Source organism: Podarcis melisellensis, assembly GCF_964234715.1.
Source record: "Podarcis melisellensis genome assembly, chromosome: 3".
NCBI lineage: Eukaryota > Metazoa > Chordata > Lepidosauria > Squamata > Lacertidae > Podarcis > Podarcis melisellensis.
The window spans coordinates 64,698,566-64,711,768 of NC_138530.1; positions in this window are offsets into that span (position 1 = coordinate 64,698,566).

Below are 13,203 nucleotides of genomic sequence, written 5' to 3' on the forward strand. Positions count from 1 at the left end.
AGATGGTTCAATATTCAATATCCAATCCTAAAAGTTTCCACATTTATACAAAAAGCAAAACTGCACAGGGCAACAGTGCAGTAGTACACAAGTAACAAACAATGGCAAACCTCCTGAAAATGTAATTACGTTACAGAAACATAAATTTTAATTAATTTTGGTTGTTCCAGATGGTCTAGAAAATACAGCAATTCATCTTTAGTAAAATATTATATACTTCATAGTATCATATTCCTTAGTATATAGCCAGTGCTTGATCATAATAAGCACTGTCAGGTGGGACTTTACAAAATCTATAAGGATACAGTTTATATCACTTTCTTTTTTTACTGCCATTATCAGAAGCTCATTTATCAAACAGATAAAAATGTCAACGGAGTCTAGCATAATGTCCCTACCATATGTGTCCAAGTGTTGATCCTACCAGTTTGCCTGTCCACTGGTTACTGCCTTTGACATATCCACTTTTTATATTCCTTCACACAACTTTTACTTTATGATCCGTACTGAAATTGGGGGCAGGGGTATAAGAGTGATTGCCCAGTTTCCCATTGTGTAGTTCCAAACATTGCAGTGGTTCATTTTTAGGCACGTCCAACTGAAGCACCATTGCACATTTGCATCGCCACACTCCAGAAGTGGCGGGAAAGGGGGAGGGGCGGGCTTACACATGCTCTACCGATGCACATGAGGGTCAGAAATGTAAACCCCGCCCCCCACACACAAAACAGCCATTGCCTGTAGACCTACCAGAATCAATGGACCTAAGTAACTTGATATCAGTGGGTGTATTCAAAGTATGACTAGCACTTGATATTAAAGCAAGCCACAGTCCTTTGATTTCCAACGCAGTATTTATCACCTCTTGGAAGTATCTTGGAAGGAGGGGAGCAGACAGCAAAGAGTTAACTTCTTTTTGAGAAAGATGTCAAGGCAAATTGGAAAACACCTTTTCCTTCTTGGAGAGGAGGAACCTTCTACTTTTGGGCTCTGTCTTCTAGAGAACAGCAGGGTAGCTCTACAGCCCCTGAGCTTTTGGAAGTACCGCTTGGAAGTAGCTTACACTTATATACATGCTTCCTGCCACTACTGTGTGTTCATAGAGAAATAAATTTAAATTAAAGTCCTGTTTTAAAAGGAATAATGATGAATGCTGAAAGAAGCTTCTCGTCCCTGCCAGTCTTGAAAGAAGGTTTAATTCTTTCATAGTATAATGGAGAATAAATAAAGGACCCAAAAACTTGAGTGAATGTTAATTCCGCTGCTAACAGCAAGCTAAAGCCCTGTTCCCTACTGCTGCAAGGCAGACAAAAGAAAAACTTGCTTGTAGTCTGTACCAAATGCTGATGAGATTTGCTTAGAAATAGATGGGGTAAAAAAACAAAGGCTGAAATGCTCTGCTCACTCTTACCTTGGCTGAACTGCACTATTATCTGATACATGACAATCGGCAACAACAGTCTCCTAGTGCCACACAGGAGACTACCATCCCTTTTCTATGCAATACTGAGGTTGTGCTTCAATTGAGCTACATTGGCAGGGAGGAATATAGAAACCTGCCATCACTGCTGGCTCTCTTATATGCTTGAAAGGCATTAAAATCATACTGGATTTGGTGTCACCATTAAAAGCTGAAGAGCCATCATATTTAGACAGAAAAATATCATTCAAAGCCCATAAGAGAGAAGAAAGTAGGTGCTCCTTCCAAATCTACAGTTCTATGATTCTATTACTCTCCCAAATCATTAGGATGCTATGGTGATCTTATTTTCTAATCAACCTTTTTTATTTAAAATGACTTATGGATGCCTCACCTAGAGATTACATGGTAATCTCCATCCAGACAGAGCTGTAACTGAGTAACCAGCCAAACCTGATAGAAGACACACTGTGTGACAGAATCCTCCAATGACATGGAATCAGGAGTACTCATATGCTAGGAACCTGATGCTTTAAGGCTGGGGTTCCACAGGCCAGATCCTTATCAGGATCTACAGGCCAAACCTGACAGGTGGGCAGGACTTGAAAGGGAACTGGAGGGAGGCTTGCAATGCCTTAGTGAAGGGGTCAGCAACCTTTTTCAGCTGGGGGCCAGTCCACCGTCCCTCAGAACATGTGATGGGCCAGACTATATTTTGAAAAGAAAAAAAAATGAACAAATATCTCTGCCCCACAAATAACCCAGAGATGCATTTTAAATGAATGGACACCTACTACTCACGTAAAAACACGCTGATTCCCAGATCGTCCGCAGGCCGAATTGAGAAGGCGATTGGGCCGCATCCGGCCCCTGGGCCTTAGGTTGCCTATCCCGCCTTAGTGAGTCTCCCCCCTCCATTTAAGACTGGAGCAACATTGGGGGCTTAAAAGGGATGGAGGGAGACTTGCAATGGCATTTGCATAATTCCTCCTTCCTATCTTCAGTTCCCTTTGCTCTGATCTTAAAGCATGGAAGAATCTTGCACACTTCTGCCATCCACCCATTTCACAGGAAAAGTGCTCCAAACAGTGCTTTTGAGAAACTGCTGAACAGAGATTAAATCTTGCTGCCTTGGCTGCACATTACTGTTCCTTCCTTGGAACAGAGCCCACAGCCAATGTAGGATTAATACCCATCAGTTGACGTCACCAGTGACATGGATTGGTGGAAGGACCTCATGGGCAAAGACTGACCCACAGACTAAAAGTTCCCTACTCCTGCTTTAGGGTGTGACCCCATCAAGACCTGGTTGACACCATCTATACAGACCAGAAAACCATCTGCTCATAACAGCATCTCAGTCTTATCTGAACTGAGCTTCAATGTCTTAGCTTTTATCCAGCCCATCTCCATTGGCAGACACTGCTTCATTACTTCCACTATCACACCAGCTTGAGATTAACAGGAGCGTGCTGGTGAAACACGCTCCAGATGACCATACTCAGCAGTTTCATGCACATGTTGGAAAGTATAGGAGAGATCGCACGCTGCCAAACCTCAATGCTGGAGTCCCCCAAGAGGGCAAAACAATATTCCACAAGCACAACCTTCTGGAATCTACCATCCAAGTAAGACCAAAAAGATCAAGACGAATCAACAAGGTCACACACTTCTGTGCATGCTCTCTTGCCTGTCCCTTGCAGTTCAATGCAGCAGCTGGGCAGACACCTGATGTGTCCCATGTAGAGTTGTGGGAGAATATGAAGCCAAAATAACCCTCTCCTCTAAAATTTGGAAGCTAAAAAAGTTTGATCTCCTAATACTCTCAAAGCAAATGTAGGAACTAGAATTTGTTCAGTTTTTGTATAATGCAGTGCCATAGGTTCACTCTATACTCAGTGTTATGCTAGGAAAAGCATAGCAGCAGCATGTCCTCAGATTTAGGGACCGTTAAGATAATCATATGTCCTCATTTGCCCTACAGCATTGCACTAAAAAACAAAAGGGCTTTCAGTGAAAGTTGGGAGTAAATTGTACTCAAGAATCCATGTAGTTTTATTACAGACAGTAAAAATGGAAAGCTAAAAAAGAGAACAACTTTATGTGATATTCAATAATAGGTAAAGACTCTTACTAAACCTTTCAGCTCTCCTAAGTCAATTCAAATGCTAACAAGCAAGAACAGGGGCACTTGAGGGAAACATTTGTTAGTGGCGCACTTAAAAGGGACAGTTCACCACTGACCAACAAGGAATACAAAGACTCTTAGTTTACAGCTTCTTCCACTGCCCTTTCCCGAAACTGCCATGTAATCCCAACGTAATTGTGAAAGTTGCTTGAGCATTGGCCCCATTCTACATCAAATGAGAAAGTAATTCAACTTGTGCTTTCTCTTGGAACAGAGAGAAATCTGTTGTGGAAGTTAATCTTGTGGGGGGAAACCTATATGTTGTACTATTTCTCTCCCCATTAATAGTTGAGATTTAGTCAACCCAACCTTTTCTGCCTCAAAAGGTCTTCAGTGTTTAGTAGAAAGGAAGTTACAATGAAAAATTTAAAAGAGGTGTTAAGTCCTGAACTTTTCCAAAAGCTAATTTACCTATTCAAATGGTGAGTAAACATACATGGACTTGCCTTGGTTTCAATCTCAACTTGGAAACAATTGCAAATCCAAGAAAGGAATGTCAAGCAGGTTGACTCTTTAACTATCAAGGAAATTTTCAAATTTAACTGGTATAGTACTAATAACTTGTATATATTGGAATATCTTCAAGGTTAAAAGCCAGACCAGCACAACTCTCTAATAATACTAATCCTGTATGTAGCCCTGTTCTGTACGTATGTAAGTCTCATTGTATTCAATGAAGTTCACTCCTAAGTAAGTGTGTATTGAACTGAGCTGCATTCCGCACATTCAGTCACCATGTGTTTCCCTGGTGACACTAGGCATAGGAGTCAGCAAGCTTTTTCAGCAGGGGGCTGGTCCACTGTTCCTCAGACCTTGTGGGGGCCGGACTATATTGGGGGGGTGAATTCCTATGCCCCACAAATAACCCAGAGATGCATTTTAAATAAAAGGACACATTCTACTCATGTAAAAATACGCTGATTCCCGGACTGTCCGTGGGCCGAATTTAGAAGGCAATTGGGCCGGATCCGGTCCCCAGGCCTTCGTTTGCCTACCCATGCACAAGGGTTTCCAAGGATGTGCAAATGAAGATGGGAAAGAGAAACCAGATTCCATAATTTCTGGGATCTGTCCAGGCAAGAATTGCCAAATTTGGGGATTTGTTTTTCCTTCTCTCTGTTCCTTAGATTTTGTGCCTTAGCAAGTTTTCGAATTCACTTTGGGCATATTTTGGCAGCAGTTCTATCTAAAACAGAAACTATTTAAACTGTTTGGGCTACAATCCTATTCTTACCTGAGAGCAAGTCCCACTGATCCCAATTAGGGTTTCTTCTAAGTAAATACATTTAGGATTGCACTGCATGTTTATTACTTTTGTCTGACGAAAAGAAACAAGCCATTTGGCTTAGTAAACTGGGCTTAAGTTGCCCAATCGTTTGTTATCGTACCTAAAGAGGGATTTATTAATTGCTAAATGCTTACTATAATAACTGTAATGCTTATTGATTTTCTCTTGCCCCTTAAAGATTAAGATCAAGTGCTTTAATACCAGCCACGGAAACCTTTTAAAAACTCCTTTCACTTCAATTTGCAAAGGGGAAAAATATATATATACAACACAGAACGTGACAAAGTTTTATTTCCCACCATCTATGCCACCAGACTGTTTTTACCTTTTAAGTGAGCACACACAAAAAGGAGGACTGTTTAAAATTTCTCTACAGAAAATAACTATCTGAAAGAAGCAATCTTTCTGCAAGCTTTGGGATAGAATGCAAATTTTGGTGGCATGCACAAAACAGCATCTGGCGAGCCTGGAACCCCTCCAGATTGTGATTATACTGGCATATTTTCATGCCAGGTGCAAGGCAGCAAAGTTCTTTCTCCTCAGTATAAAGCCCTGGTTATTTGTTCTGCTCTTAATCATTCACAGAGAGAAATAATAAGAGAATTCAAATTTATTTTTTGAAATTCATGGCAGTGTCTTTGGCATTACGATAATACTTAAACCACAAATGGCTTCGTCTACTAAAATTACAGTGCTCATTCTTACGAATTCTAGAGAACTGATCTCACACATTTAGGTACAGATCTGGGGGTTAGATCCCCAACAAATTAGTAACACTTATGTCCCACTGAAATCACGGTGAAAAGTTGGTCACAACTAGCTTCCTCTGGATCCAACCATGTGTTTAGAAAATCTAAGGGCTGCTGAAAATTTTGTGGAAGAGCTACACGTATCAAAATACTGAACTAAATACACACACACTTTTCCCAATATAAATTTAGGATTAATAGTATTATGAATGATCTTATATATAACATGCAGCTTGCTAGATGGAGCAACCCCCCCCAGCCTTCCTTTGCAATGGGGGGGGGGAGCACTGAGAGGGCACTGGGGAGGAGTGGGAAGGAAGCCACACAGGGCTTGCGCTGAAGGGATTTGTTAGATGAATGCAACCCATAGATCGGGTCCTCCCTTAAAGAGGGCATGTATTGCGGTGAGACCTGGAAAACCAACACCCTGTGTTGTGGGTGGATATGATTGGTCAGCCACAACACCTGATTGGTAGGTCCCTCAAAGCTGGGTGCAATCTGGCCAATGGGGCGCAGTCTAAACGGTTCGAGGGACCTATTTATGCCCATGCACGTGACCCAGAGCTTCCTCTTTCGGTGCATGCATTCAGAACACCCGCAGACCTCTCCCTACTTTTAGGGCTTTGCGCTATGCCGTCGTGTGTCATCTGTCGTTGGGACAGGGGCACGGCAGGAATTATCCCCACTTGGCTGATTGGCTGTTGCCATTTGGGTTTTGCCTGCCACGTAGCAAATCATCACAACTTGTAAGGTTGCGGATAGGCTCTGGTTCAGGTGCTACAGATGGGAGAACATTCTCACCATCCCTATGTGAAGGGTATTCCATTAAAGGAATCCAGGGACTCAATGGTTTGGTCAACCCCTGAGAGGGGGATGTGACCATGCCTGAGTCCAGGGGGACATTTGGGTGGCGGAGTTAGCCTGTTCCCGGCTTTCCGCTTATCCGGGTGTTCACCCTTGGCTGACCTATGCTGGAACCCTGGGTCAGCGCTACCTGCATGGCAGTGAGCTAGTTGAACCACAGCCTATGCAACCAGTCACTTTCTGTAATCAATAAAGTTGTGGCCTAAATTCTGCCAAGAACCAAAACCAAAATTTTGAGTCAAGTGTGAATTTATTTAGGGGGGATGTTTCTGGGTGTGAACACACAATTTACTAGCCCTGAAGTTGATCTAATATCTGTTGACTGTTGATACCACTCAAAAAGTTCTGGTGAGGGCCTCTTATATTTGACATCCTTGACCTTATGAGGTCAGGGTGGCAAAAGCAATGAGGACAGCTTTTTTGTTGCTGTTCTTATTTTGCTGAACTGCCTGCATAAGGCCAGCTCCTTCAGATTTAATTTCTATGGCAACATATTGCCCCTACCTTATGTAACAAATAGGTTACTTAACAGAATACTTAGGTCTGTTTGCTTAACAAAAGAAACTGGACTGACAGTATCTGTAGTCCTTTTACTCTGCAGATCCCATCTTATAGCTATGGACTTGTAGGAGTACCCAAGAGTCCAAATTCAACCCCACAGCATTATATTGCGAACAGAAAGGAAACATGGTATTAAAATTTCAGGCCCATCATTGACACCTGAATCCTTTAGCCAGCTGCTGGGGCCCCACCAACACAGATTGCAAGCCTGCCCCCACCCCAAGTGGCAGACAGCTATGAAACACCATTGTGGTAAGTCATGGATACTGCCACTAGATAAGCCTGCAGCCAGGGAGTAGACCAGTATAGGAAAGCGACCAGAGAGGGCACATCAATGGTCCTGTCAAACCTGAAGACAGTCGTGTAAAATGTTAAAGTATATAGTTCTTCAAATGAGCTAGAACACTTAAAAATTGTCACCACCTTGTCCAATTTTCATGTTTTTTAAGGGGAAACCATGATAGCTAAGCTGGTATGAAACAGACATGTCTGCAGTATAGATACATTCTCTGTTGACCTTGAAAAATATGTCATGAATTCTGGAATATAGAGAAAGGTTGCAAAGACTTAGTTTTCTTAATGTTCCTTGGCAACAAATCACACAAACACACAATGTATCCCACTGAAATGTGTCAAGATATTTCACTGCTTTTTTTGCTTAAGGATATACAATCTGAAAGTAAAACAAAACCTAATTTAATAGCAACTTTAAATGTTTCAATGTAAATATGTTTATATATACTGTGGGTGTACCAGCTTTTCCATCAAAATAAAAGCATGAGGAGAATGGGAATTTTTAAACTGAAGATTGATGTACAGAACAGTTTGCTACAGATAGTAACCATAATAATTCATGAACACTGTGCAGAATCAGTAACTGCAATCTTGATTTATGTATTACCCGTTATTCGCCATCACATTTTCATACTGGGTTTTGAAAAATTGAAGTTTGCAACCTATACAGAATTAAAATAAATGTTTTATTTTGTGAACTAACGTGAGGCAGAAAAAGCCTCTCTCTATTAATATTAATCATATATACACCAATAGCAATTTTATTCACTGTTAGTCAGGTCTTCCCACATGCAGAAGATTAAATAAGGAATGAGGTGGTAAGAGTTGCAGGGTGTATAACGGTCTGCACCACTTCACACTCCAGGTAGAATATATATATTTAATGCTCCCCTATATTGAAACACCTACCACGCTGGAAAACTAGTATGCAGGAAGAGAGCTAAGCTTGAACTCCTCTAAGTGTGCTCATGTTGGGAATTTGACCACTTATTTGCAAGGGGGTTAATTTTAGGTTGGGATTGCAACCTAATTCATTATTTTTGAGCAGTACCTCTCCAGCAGCATGCTTATGAACACTCAGTTCACAGGATAACATTTTTGCAGGACTGCCTGTACAGCTGAGCCTTCAAAATCCTGCTACATGAAAGGTTCTGGGTACCTGGGGTGCTAAATTTACTGTGACAAACAAACTATGTAAATGGCAATGCAGAATTTGAGAATATAATTCTAGGAGCAGTTCCTCCTAAACAATGGGGGTAGGGGAAAGAGAGGAGGTCCCAAATCTCTTCAGAGAAGCCTTCCAGTGCCTCATTATATAAACGAGAAAGGAATGTCTCCACATGTTCAGTGTGATCCATGCGGCTAGCAGCTCTTCTACATAAAAGACACCACATCAGAATCAGCTCTTAGATATTGAGAAAGATAAGGAAATAACAGCTGATTTCTCATATGCTATTGTAAAAGCACTCTGCTATCAGGAAATGTCAAGCTGTTTTCCTTTCCCATGTGTTGAGTTGATAGGCAAGCTGATAGGCAAAACTTCAAGAATAATTAGAGAAAGTGAATGTGCAGATTCCACTGGGAAGAACCATCTTGCACAAATGTATTTAAATGAATTCATTGTCCTTTCCTTTTAGCAGGGATTGTGTATAAATACTTTTCAGGGATTTCTTTCATGACACCCAAGAATCACTGTGGCCTCTTTAAAAATAAATTACAGCGTGCATCACCAGGCACCACAGGAGGATTGATCTGTAAAATTAATTCAAAAACAGTCTCCTGTGTGTGTCTCCAGCTGTCACAAATGCACTGAAGATATGCCAAACACATTTCAAAACACTTTTGTTGTAATTTGAAGATCTTGAGTAATTCTCTTCTCAAAGCAAACCTTTAATGGACCTGAAGTATTTCTACAAAGTAATATATTCTTTCACCTCCTGAATATTTGGTGCTGCCTATGACAAAAGATATTTATTCTGCCATAAAGACTTTCACCCATTCATTAGGATTGCTTGAGGAGATGTTTTGGTTTGTGGAAAATAATCAGCATATTTGAAAACCATAACCAAAAAAACCCCTTAGGAATCATGAACGTGCTATACCGGACTAGGTTCTAAGACTGTCAGCTTCAATGCACGCTGCTTCAATCAGCCAAACCTTGTACACAACAGGGATTGAAAATAGCTTCCTTAGAGTAGTTTAAAAACTCAGGTGAAATATCTCTCTTCCCATCTTGAGAACTAAAGAGGTTTGTAACCTGAAGATCTTGAATAATTTCCCCCTCAAAGTAAACCTTTGAAACCTAAGCAACAACAGCACAAAGCAAACCTTTGAAACCTAAGCAACAATGGACCTGAGCAACATCAGTGGCCAACGATTTCCAACTACTTTCATATTAGCTTCCAAGAATCTGGGAGTACTAACAAGATAACCTGCAAGTTGATATATTAGTGTTTCAGTTGCTATAAACCAGAGATTGCCAACCTGGCACCTGTGTGCACCATGGTGCCCTTGAATAAGGTATTTGGTGCCCTGGGGATGGTTTAAATGTAGTTTGGTTCAAAAGACTGTGTTGAGGGCCTCATTGTCAGCTAGGACAGCATAAAAAAAAATGTAGATTATCTACAAGATGTTCTTCCTTTGCATATCTATATTTTTCATTCTGGAAAAGTCTTGAAACCCAGGTGTCCATGGTTACCCTTGCAAGAGTGCCACACAGACCAATACCTCCATGTCAGAAAGATTTTTTTCTGAGACAGATTCTAGATACAGTTGTACCTTGGAAGTCGAAAGGAATCCGTTCTGGAAGTCCATTCCACTTCCAAAACACTCAGAAACCAAAGTGCAGCTTCTGATTGACTGCATGAAGCTCCTGCAGCCAATCGGAAGCTGCGCAAACCCCATTGGATGTTCAGGTTCCAAAGAACATTCGCAAACTGGAACACTCACTTTGCAGCGTTTGGGAGCCAAAATGTCCAAGCACCAAGGCGTTCAGGATCTAAGGTATGACTGTATATCTTTTCTGACCAGTTATGTTTCTGCTCTGATCTTAAGAAAACAAATCTGCCTACATTTCTACTAAGTAATGAGTTTGATACGAGCTTCATCCCAGTCTAGTGCAGATGCATCATGTGGGCTGCTATTCAACCACAAGTGGATCACTTAAGATGAGTGATTCACAGGCACCTGTGATTTAGGACAGTTAGCCAAAGGCAAGAAATCAACAAACTGCACTGCCCACATAAGCTATGTATTCAAAACATATTTCTTTGGTGAAAATAAATCTTGGTGTATGCCCCCAAATCAGGACTGAATCCATTAGAGCTTTTAGGGGTGGCCTGGTCCTGCCACCTGAAGTGAAATGGGAATTGTCATCTTCTGGCCTGCCGTGTCACACTCTTCTTCCACCACCACCACCACCTCACACTTGCTTTCACTGAACTCTGCAGGAGCCGGGGTACTCCTTAAAGTATTGCTGCTTGCTCAGCTTTTCCGCCCAAGGGCAAGGAAGACGAGTAGCAATGCCATACAGTAATATACCAACCACCCTCTTGGCAGCAGAAGGTGTGGCCAGAGTGCCACATCTTGCACTTCCATCGCCTGAGGCGGGCACTTTAGCCTGCGTCATGGGTGAGCCAGCTCTGCTGGGAATTGCAGGTGAACAAACACAAACCCCTGTGTTGCAAAATGTAACAATCTACAAAAATGCAAATGCAACACGCTGGCTAATAACTGTTTGTGTATATATAATTGGTTATGATGTCATTCAAAATATACAAATAAGTCACTTCAAAATGATGTATACATCATACAATGCGTCTCACAAAATATACAAGTAACTACAAGTTGTTATATATCTCAGAGTCAAACAAAGAATCAAACAAATCAATGAATAGCGAGGAATGTCAAGCCGACTCTCAAAGGAGGACGTCTCACAAAAGTCTCAAAGGAAGACGTCTCTCAGAAGTCTCAAAAGGACAGTATATCCGGAATAGTTCAACTGTTTCGGAGCACTTATCCACTAGTACGACTATTTCACTGACTATTTCACTGATAATTATTCACTGATGAGGACTTTATTCCGAAACAGTTGAACTATTCTGGATATACTGTCCTTTTGAGACTTCTAATTGCAGGTGAGCAGAGTGATGTCCTCATATCTGGCCTGCAACCTTTCCATAGGCATCTGGTCTGCCACTGCGAGAACAGGATGATGAACTAGGTGGGCCATCAATCCGATCTAGCAGGCTCTTATAAACTTTGTCCAAAGTACTCATGCTGGTTTGTGTTTTGACGGAAATAAAAAGCTGCTTTTCTTTTAAGCCAATACAGGAAAGCTTATCAAATTCAAGCACTCAGATACATCAGGGAAAATACAGACATACACAAAGGTGCTGCACATTCATTCCCTCAGACTAGAAAACAACATGCACAACCTGCTCCCCAGGCTGTCAATAAAGCGTAAGCATTGAGATCATGGCCTTTAGCCTTTCCTCATATGGAAGGTGCTGCAAACTAATGATCATCTCAATTCCCCCTTTCTGCAATATGTGGGAGCTGCATTTCCATAATAATTGTCTGAGATGAGAAACAATTGCCTCATGGACCAGCCATATGGGACCCCCATGGACCAGCCATATGGGATCTGGTTCTTGCCAATATGAGATCGAAGAAAAGAAAATGCTCTCTCTCTCTCTCTCTCTCTCTCTCTCTCTCTCTCTCTCTCTCTCTGTGTGTGTGTGTGTGTTTTGCCCCCTTGAACTAAAATGTAAAAAAATGTCATTACCAGTGCTTCAAGTGGGATAGTGCACTATTCCTCTAATTTCAGGCAAATATAATTGAATCTGAGCTAACCATCTCACTTCCTTTTTTGACCCACTTCCTTCAGAATCATCTCATTTATCCTTGCCCCCCCATCCTCTCCAAGCAACGATCACTGCTACAACATTCAGATCTACCTTGTAACGTTACCAACTGACCCCAACAGTCACTTCTGCACCAGGAAGCCTCCTGTTCTCACCAAAACAATTCAGAACCTTCAAAATGGGCCTGGTCTACACAGGCAACAAAACAACATTCCAGAGGTCAAAGCGACCTTCCCTCATGTGCTGAAATGACAGGATGCGTCACAAGGATACACAAGCTAGACCCCCTCATCAGCTGCACCCTTTCCGTGCTCATCAGCTGCCCATTGTGCGCAGACAACTGGAACGTGTCCAGAGGAGGGCAACCAAAATGGTCAAAGGCCTGGAAACGATGCCTTATGAGGAACGGCTAAGGGAGCTGGGCATGTTTAGCCTGGAGAAGAGGAGGTTAAGGGGTGATATGATAGCCATGTTCAAATATATAAAAGGATGTCACATAGAGGAGGGAGAAAGGTTGTTTTCTGCTGCTCCAGAGAAGCGGACACGGAGCAATGGATCCAAACTACAAGAAGATTCCACCTAAACATTAGGAAGAACTTCCTGACAGTAAGAGCTGTTCGACAGTGGAATTTGCTGCCAAGGAATGTGGTGGAGTCTCCTTCTTTGGAGGTCTTTAAGCAGAGGCTTGACAACCATATGTCAAGAGTGCTCTGATGGTGTTTCCTGCTTGGCAGGGGGTTGGACTCGATGACCCTTGTGGACTCTTCCAACTCTATGATTCTATGATTCTACAAACATTCCTGCTACTTTTGACTAGCCAGGTTATAGATGGCACCTTCCCTTTAAACTATCTCACTTCCCTTATGAATTCTGCAAAACAACAGCAGCAAAAGAGTTTCATTTCATCTGTTCAAAGACAGTTTGTGGCTTCCTTAAAAAGAAGAAAAAACAGTACTTTTTAATGTTCCAGAGGT